We start from the raw sequence: 9,260 nt of genomic DNA on the forward strand, positions 1-9,260 counted from the left end.
AATGGGCAAAGAGTACACAGAAAAATCTCAGAACAATCTGGAATTATGTCAGTGTACTACATTTTGGTGAAGATCAAAGGTGTAGTTAAAAAAGAGACCAAAGAGTAAGAAGAGTTACTGACCTTGTAAAACAAAGACAGTGATCTTGTGAGGAAGAAATTAATGTTTTATACAATTCAACCATAATTCCAAGTTCTGATATTTGCATTTTAGAGATGAAAATGAGATTTATTTATTTTTAAAGTTAGAGAGTGAAGGAGAGACAAAGTGGGAGTTCTTCCATTTGCTGGTTAACTCCCTAGATAGACACAATAGCCAGCACTAGGCCAGGCTGAAGCCAAGAGCTAAGAGCTTCATCTAGGTCTTCCACATGGGTGACTTGTGGCCAAAGGAGCCATCTTCTGTTGCTTTTCCCAGGTCAGTAACAGGGAACTGTATTGGAAGCATAATAGCTGTGGCATGAACCAGTGCCCACATGAGATGCTGGCATTGCAGGAAGTAGCTTTATCCACTATGTCACGACAGCCCCACAAAAATATTTTTAAGTTTTTAACATCATAAGAATTTTTATTTGAAAATAACATTTTCTCATGTAAATCACATTTAGGTGCCTATGACCTACATTCTTGACCTTAAATTCCAACCAGGGTCAAATCTAGCTAAGGTAAGAACATACACCATGAATTATCAGGATGACCTCGATGAGGATTCCCTTATGCCACTGATCCCTGAGACTCTTTGAATCTTTCCTGAAATCATTGATCACAATGAAGTGACTGGCATAGCCTGCTACAATCTTCCCCTGAGTCAGGCAGCCTCTCTGGGTGTCTATCTAGGTCACTGAGGGTTAAACCATACTGCAGCATGAGCTGCCAGGCCTGGAAGGAAGTGGGAATACAAACAAGGTTCAGATTCTCCTGTTTCACTCTTTCAGCTGTGGAGACAAAACCATATCCGAGGTGTTTCACTCTCCTCACTTTTCTTCTTGTCACCGGTATATTTGCTCAAACCCTACAGAAGGGACAGGGTCCGTCTCCCACTAATAGCTGCCTTTCACTCTGTGTCCTTACCTATTCGCTGCACAGCATGGGCAACTGTAGAACCACTTCCAATTCCCATCACTTGGTTATTCCTCACATGGTTCTCCACCGCTCTGCAACCCTCTTGGCATCCTTGGCCTTGACATCATGGAGGGGGCTGTGCAGACTTTGCTGCCGTCCAGGACACTGGTGCTGGTGATGCCGGTAGCAACACAAGTCCCAGTCTGTGTATGTCCCAGCGGCTGCACGTGGGAGCCCAAAAGGCCTGAGCTATTCCTGCCTCCACCAGAGGCCGCACCCCCGGCCGGCCCAGGCAGCGAGGCCAGTAGAGAGTGCTGAAGGCTTATTTCATATTTCTCTAGCTTCTTGTTACCATTCAAGGTGCCAGAAGTTTTATTTACACTTAACTATTCCCTCTAACTGAACTGGGGTCAAATGTTTTTAAACAACTATTGTTCATTCAAAATGCACACTAATAGAAAGCAATCAATAATATAATTTTATAGATTTGCTATCGATCTAAAAAAAGGCTACTAATGACAAGGAAAAGAAATAATCACTGGTTTAACTTACAGCGATTTTTTTTTTTTTGTAAGATACCTAGTTAGAAGTTACAAACACTTTATCTTCAAGCTCCCCTTCAGACAATGTGGCTGTTGGGCCAGGGAGAAGCGGTGGGGCAAGGAGCCAGGGAACAACTGAAAGAGGGAATACGGAGAGGCCCAAAGGAGAAGGGAGCCCGCCCAGCCGAGGAGTCTCCTTGGAGAAGGAAAAATGGCTGCGCTAGAGGGCCCGGGACAGGGAATGATGGCATCTGAGCAGGACGCGGTCACTGCCGGTCAGGGCGCCCCCCACTCCCCCAGGCTCCGGGTGGTGAGGAGAGTGGCCTGGCCCACTGTGCAGCACCCAGCGCTGCCATCGCCGCCCCCGTAGCACAAATAAAAGGCGAGGGTTCAGCCTCTGCCTGGGCTCCGCGTCAGGCTCGCCCCACTGTCTTCTAACTTTACCTCGGGATTTGGCGCCAAAGCGGCCTTCAGACAGGGTCCAAGACTGGGGAGCAGCAAGCAGCGAGCCCCTCTCTTGTAGTGGGCAGGTGCAGGGAAGATACTGAAGTGCAGAGGAGGGCGGCCTGTGAGTGCCGCCGGAGTCACAGGGACAGAGGCGTGTGAACTGGTCAGCGTCTCTGATCCTGATGCCACCGCTGCCCCCACGCTAGGAGGAGGCCAACGTTCCTCTTCCCGGTGTCAGTGTCGCCCCGGAGAGGGGCGGGTGAGCACGCCATTGGCTCACGGGTGTGGGTTGGTCCATCTGGGCCCCTGAGTGTGGGCCGGGGTTCAGATGGTGCGGCCCCAGTCTGCCTGGGCTGGAAGTGACGCAACCCGAGACATCTGAGCGTCATAAAGCCTAGCAGACACTGTGGCTGTGATCCAAGCTCTGAGCCGAGGTCAGCGGGGAGGGGACTGCTGGGTGCTGAGAGCCTCTGCTGGGCCTCCCGTAGCGTGGATCTCTGAGGCGCTAAGGAAGGAAATTTTGGGAAAAGAAGCAGGGACCCTCGCCCGCGCGCTGATTTGCACAGCCTCACCATGAAACAGAACGCCTGAGGTCGGAAGTGGTGGCCATCCTGGGTAGGTATGGGGACTTTTTGTTAGTTCCTGGCTGCATTTTTTTAAGATTTATTTATATTATTTAAAATCAGAGTTACACACAGAGAAGGAGAGGCAGAGAGAGATAGAGAGGTCTTCCATCTGTTGATTCACTTCCCACTTGGGCACAACAGCCCGAGCTGCACCAAAGTGAAGCCAGGAGCCAGGAGCTTCTTCCAGGTTTCCCACGTGGGTGCAGCTGCCCAAGGACCTGGGCCATCTTCTACACTTTCCCAAGACATAGCAGAGAACTAGATCAGAAGTGGAGCAGCCAGGTCTTGAACTGGCGCCCATATGGAATGCTGGAACTGCAGGGGTCTTTACCCACTATACCACAGGGCTGGCCCTATTACCTGGATGCTGGTTTTTATTTCATCTTCAAGGACCTGAGATTGTGTTACAGGTGTTCCTTATACATCTCTGCCTTCTTCATTAGGATTGTCATTTGTCTGGAAAGGTACAGCAGGTTTTGATCCTAGACATGCAGGCTGTACCTGCCTTCATCCTCATGCTTTGTATGTCACAGAATCTACACCAATAGATTTCTTTCCCCTCTGTATTTTCTTCCACATTAGGAACAAGTACTGACTCCAAGATGGATGAACTAACTTTTTCCTTCAACATTTCCCATTTGGGCTTTTTATCAGCTTCCCCCACCCAACCAGTCCATAAGCTTGTAATATTTCTGTTTGATAGGAAATGCTTGAAACACACCTGTTTTTTCTTCCTGCTTGTTCTAACCTTGCAGAGTAGGGAAAAAAGCTAGATTTGTGTAACTTTAGGGTGAACCATAAATCCTGAAACTGGAGAGAGTCAACAGATGTTACTGTCAAATCATTTTCTGGTAAGACTGTTTTCTCTAACTTATATGCGAGGTGCCTAAGGTAACACAATATTTGTATCATGAGTCCTTAAAAACAGCACTCCATTGTGCTTGTGTACTCTGAATGAATTAAGTTTTTTTTTTTTTTTTTTTTTGACAGGCAGAATGGATAGTGAGAGAGAGAGACAGAGAGAAAGTTCTTCCTTTGCCGTTGGTTCACCCTCCAATGGCTGCCATGGCTGGCGCACTGTGACCAGCGCACCATGCTGATCTGAAGCCAGGAGCCAGGTGCTTCTCCTGGTCTCCCATGGGGTGCAGGGCCCAAGCACATGGGCCATCCTCCACTGCCCTCCCAGGCCACAGCAGAGAGCTGACCTGGAAGAGGGGCAGCCGGGACAGAATCTGGTGCCCTGACGGGGACTAGAACCTAGTGTGTCGGTGCTGCAAGGCGGAGGATTAGCCTAGTGAGCCGCGGCGCCAGCCCATGAGTTAAGTTTTTAATATTAAGTAATTCTTCCATATGTAGTGTAAAATTTACATATGAATGAGGGGGTTTTGAGACTGCACTTGTGCTAGATTTTAAGATAGATTATGTCTTTGTGTTACTTATAAGTTTCTGATTTCTTTCATGCAATACTAGCTGTGAATGAAATCCTGTTACTTCCATTTTACTGAGGTGCTGCAACTGACCCAGATGAGAAATGTGCCCCATGTTACAGGTGCAATTTGCAAAAACATAGTTGTGATCTAACCCTTTGGACATGTCTGTTCAGGCAACCAGCTGTATCAATTTACCCCATTTGTAACAGTGTTCAGATTTTCTTTTAAAGACTAGTTGTTTAATATTGAAAATATTGTTAAGGATTCATAACCTTTATTCGCTTGCCCAACTCTTGTTTCCCTGGAAGAAGATGCCCATGTATGCATGCCCACAGATTATGCATAGTGTCGGCTAAAGTCAGCACTGCTGTGGCCATTTGCTGTTGTTCTCATGTTTTGATTAGAGGTTTTTTTAATGAGAACTTTAAAAGGGATTATGACACTTATTGTTTTATGGTAAAAGAATACAAGTGGTATGGCAATGTGTGTGTTCCTATTAATAATCATCCAAATTTTTGTTAGCAGTCTGAAATGAAAGAGTTTGATTAGGGAGTTACTTCAGAACTGTCAGGCTCCTAGAGGTTTCTAAAACAGTAAGCTTTGGGTGAGGCAGTGCATGTGCACTTCTTAGCATCACAGGTAATTCTGATGCGCACTGATCTCATTCCAAACATACATGACAAAAGATAACAAAACTGTGGATGTCTCACCTTCTGAAATGCAGTTTAGGAACTTTTAAAATCTTTGATCCTTTTAGGAAATTATATATTGATAGAGAGGTCAGTGCTAAGTGATGATACATCCAACAATCCTCAGCCCTTTTACCCCCTAACCACACTGGGACCCTATGGGATATGCTTTGTTTCTCTGAACCCTCAATACAGTATGTGGTGCAGAGTGAGTGTGAAGTGGATATGAATGCTTTTCCCAAGGACAGTGTATGATGAGCGGTATTTCATTGTTCTAATGTGTACAGATGAACTCAGTTAAAACAAGGTTTGGTGACTTCCTTGAGCTAGGATGTAACCAGGGATTCCTTGCCCAGAGTTCAGTGGATTGACCCCTTTGTTCTCTCCATGGTACTAGTGAATCCCTGGGCAGATCTTTTTGACAACACTTACTAGGCTGTTCTATCATCAATCTGATTGATTTTTCTGTCAACTTGTGAGCCAGGACTGTATTGTACCAATTTATTTTGCACAGAATAAACATTTTGCCATCAAATGTTATTTTAAATCTGTATTTAAATAACAAATGTTGAGTCAATGAAAATAAAATTTTGATTAGACAGTGGTTGTAGATGTGCTAAATTTCTCATATTATTATCAAGCAGAAATTTTTACTTGTAAATGTTCTGATTCTGTGAGCATACTAACATTTTTTCTTGTTTAATGTAAATTAATTATTGATAACTTTTGTAGACTTAGATGGGAGACTTAACACCTTCATATGTATTTGTTGACAAGTTTATATCACTGTTATGTAATAGTTTATGTTTATTGATATATATATATTAATATCAGAAATGGAATTTGTAGAATTGCATATGGCTGTAAAATAACTTTAAACCTCAAAAATTTATAAATGTGAGCCTAGCAGTGACCTGGAAGTTTGGAGGAAATTCAACTTTGAATGGCTGTCCATAGGCAGGTCCTATGTTGACAGATAATGGGAATTTTATCCTGGACTGGAAGTTTGATTGTGTACACAAATGTAGTCAAGTGAACATGGCTATCAAAATGATCCCAGGCATGGTGGACACAGGGCTGTTCATCAACATGGCTGAGACAGTCTTCTTTGGGATGCAGAAAGGTTAAGTGAACGTGTGAGAGAAACCCTTCTGTTGACCCCATGAGGAGCAGATGTGTTCACCTTGATCTCCAGCCCACATCCAGGGTGGACGTGCCTTTCCAGGAGCCTTTGCCTTAATATATCTGTGTGTGGATGGAGGGACTAAATACAATCTTCTGCAGTACTGTTACTATGTCTTTTTAAATAGAAATTTAAAGATATATATTTTTTACCATTAAAAATATTTAGTTTTTATATAAAGCAGAACTGGAGTTCATGTTTTGTGTAAAATATTTACCAAAAAAATAAAAAGAATAGGGCAAGAAGGGGGAGACTATCTCTAAAGCCTTTAACTTGAACCTGCTGGGTAAGCTTCTGAATATTGGGTTTGCTGAAAAATGAATATCAGAGTTTTTCTTGAAGCTGATAACATGAAGGACTTGGCCAGCAGTGATCTCCTGATGCCTAACAGGATACTTGGTTTACTTTTCTGCCATTCTCTGTTGTGTTTTTAGTTTATTCTCATTGTAATCATGCACAATAAAGTCACTTCTGAAGATCAGGTTTACAAAGTCTGCTGAGTGGAGCAGTATGACATGACTCAGAATGTAAACTCTCAGGGTCAATTGTGGTAGTACCTTTGCTAAGATCAGGGGGTTGTTCAAATCCCTCTTGGTTGAAGAAGTTGGCCAGAAATACTTGTCAATGCTGCCAGAGCAGTGCTGTGAAATGTGAAATATTTGTTTTTTAAATCATTTTCTTTTTGTTGTTAATTGTTTTTCCATTCCTTTATTATCACTGGCATGGTTTGGCATCAGATGTTGTCACCTCTTTATATTCTTTGAAGGTTGGAATAAAAAGTGTGGTGCCAAAAGAAGAAATAGGAAATAAAATTTAAAGATAATATTAATAATATTTTATGAGGATAATGGTACCAGTAACTCAACTTTGACAAAAATGAATAAAAGCTTTATTATTTGATGTGATCCTTCAAGGTAGGGTGGACAGTGCACCTGGAAAGCTTTCTTTGAAGCAGTGCTGCTGTGAGGGGATGATTGGGCTACAGAAAAAAAGTACTCCAACCACTGGTTGGACTTCATCATCCAAGTGCAATTTGCTAGAATAAAGAGTGCAGGAAAAGGAAAAGCTAGAACATGGCTGTGCCTGAGATTGAGCTAATAACTGCCCCACACTCTAGTATTTGCAGCACAAATAGTCACTGTAAACTGTCATCATTTCTTCTTTGTAGTGTCTCCTGGATCATTTAACTGAGTAAAGCACATGTACCCCACACAGAAAAAACACAGTTCACTCCACACATTTTTTAAAGTTTTACAGTTTATTAATTCTCATGAAAAATTCACAAAATCACCATAGATAAAGTCACCACAAAAACTTTACTCCTTCAGCTTTTTGCCAGCACTAACATTGGCTTTGGCAGTTCCCCTGAACTTCATCCTGTTGTTACACTCCTTTTGCTGTTGTGTTGAGATTTTTTTTCTCATACAGGCCATGTCTTTCAAGTCAATGTTTGGGTTCATTTTTCTTAACATAATCCAAGGAATCATAAATCATACCAAAGTCCATTGTCTTGCCACTGCCAAAATGGGTTCTAAATCCAAATACATAGATGACATCAGGAGTCATCTAGCATATTTTGGCTAGTTTTTCACAAATCTCTGTCTGTGGAGCAGTTGCCTTCCCAGAGTGGAGCACATCAGTGACCAGTTGTTCCCTCTGAAGTGGTCGGTTAGTTATGAACTTCCTGGTACAAATAGTACTGTGGCATTCATTATGTCAGCTGATCGTTACAAAAAGAAAAATGCTACTATATTGCTATAAATATCAAATGAAATATAACTCAATTCAACTGAGACAAAAGGTATAAAGGGTGATACCTGGGGCTGGTGCTGTGGCACAGCAGTTAGTTTATTTATTTATTTATTGAATTTTTTGACAGGCAGAGTTAGAGAGAGAGAGAGAGAGAGAAAGGTCTTCCTTCCATTGGTTCACTCCCCAAGTGGCTGCTATGGCCAGTGCCTTGGGGCCAGTGCACTGTGCTGATCCAAAGCCAGGAGACAGGTGCTTTCTCCCAGTCTCCAATGTGGGTGCAGGGCCCAAGGACCTGGGCCATCCTCCACTGCACTCCCGGGCCACAGCAGAGAGCTGGACTGGAAGAGGGGCAGCTGAGACAGAATCCAGCGCCCTGACCGGGACTAGAACAGGGTGCCAGTGCTGCAGGCAGAGGATTAGCCTAGTGAGCCATGGCTCCAGCTGGCGCAGCAGTTTAAAGCCCTGGCCTGAAGTGCCAGCATCCCATATGGGCACTGGTTCTAATTCCGGATGTTCCTCTTCTGATACAGCTCTCTGCTATGCCCTGGGAAAGCAGTACAAGATGGCCCAAGTGCGTGGGCCCCTGCACTCATGTGGGAGACCTGAAGAAGCTCCTGGCTCCTGGCTTTGGATGGGCTCAGCTCCAGCAGTTGCAACCATCTGGGGAGTGAAGCAGTAGATGGAAGACCTCTCTCTCTCTGTCTCTACCTCTCTCTGTAATTCTGTCTTTCAAATAAATAAAATAAATCTTTAAAAAAGAGTGATACCTTATTCATAAAGTTACAGTCCACAAATAAGATAAAATAGCTGTGAGTTTTTATATACTTTCACAGCAGTCTCATATTCACAAGAACTAATCTGATGAAAACAAGTTGATATTACAAATACAATACTATGACAGATAAATTTGGAATGTTCTTACTGTGAATGAACAGATCAAACATGGTAAAAAGTTTTATAAAATAAGATTCTACTAGTTAACCTTCAAGTACTAAGAAAAAAAAATTTGTTGTTCCTCAAAACAAATTCTGTGCATGTTACAATCACTGGTAAGCATGCAATATTGAAATTATGGCAAAAATTAGAATACATATATATGATTGTACTTTGAATAATTCATGGAAGAATGGAATTAAAGATGTGTTTTGAAATCCATTTATAGTTTTTAATAGCATAAGTATTTCATACAAAATTTAAAAGTTTGTTGTATACATGGATTTCAAATTTCCATTTCCAGGGTCAGCACTGTGGCAGAGCAAATGGTGCCTACATCAAGAAATTGTGAAGGCAAAAAATAAATGAGCTATCACTGCATCTCAAGGATCTCAAAAACATAAAAAAAAAAAAACCAAACCCCAAACTAGTAGGAGAAAGAAATAATTAAAATTAGAGAAGAAATCAACAAAACTGAAACAAAAATATACAATATCAGCAAAATTAAGAGCTGGTTTTTTGAAAAAATAAAATTGATACACCATTGGCAGAACTAGCAAAAAAAAGAAGACTCAAATTAATAAAATTAGAGATGAA

At 42.4% G+C, this 9,260-nt stretch overlaps 1 pseudogene; it reads right to left on the bottom strand.

Annotated features, from left to right (window-relative positions):
* Window positions 1-7,225: 7,225 nt before the first annotated feature.
* On the bottom strand, window positions 7,226-8,674 carry LOC138843455 (small ribosomal subunit protein eS24 pseudogene; annotated as a pseudogene).
* Window positions 8,675-9,260: the final 586 nt, after the last annotated feature.

This window comes from Oryctolagus cuniculus, chromosome 8 (genome assembly GCF_964237555.1).
Source record: "Oryctolagus cuniculus chromosome 8, mOryCun1.1, whole genome shotgun sequence".
Lineage (NCBI taxonomy): Eukaryota > Metazoa > Chordata > Mammalia > Lagomorpha > Leporidae > Oryctolagus > Oryctolagus cuniculus.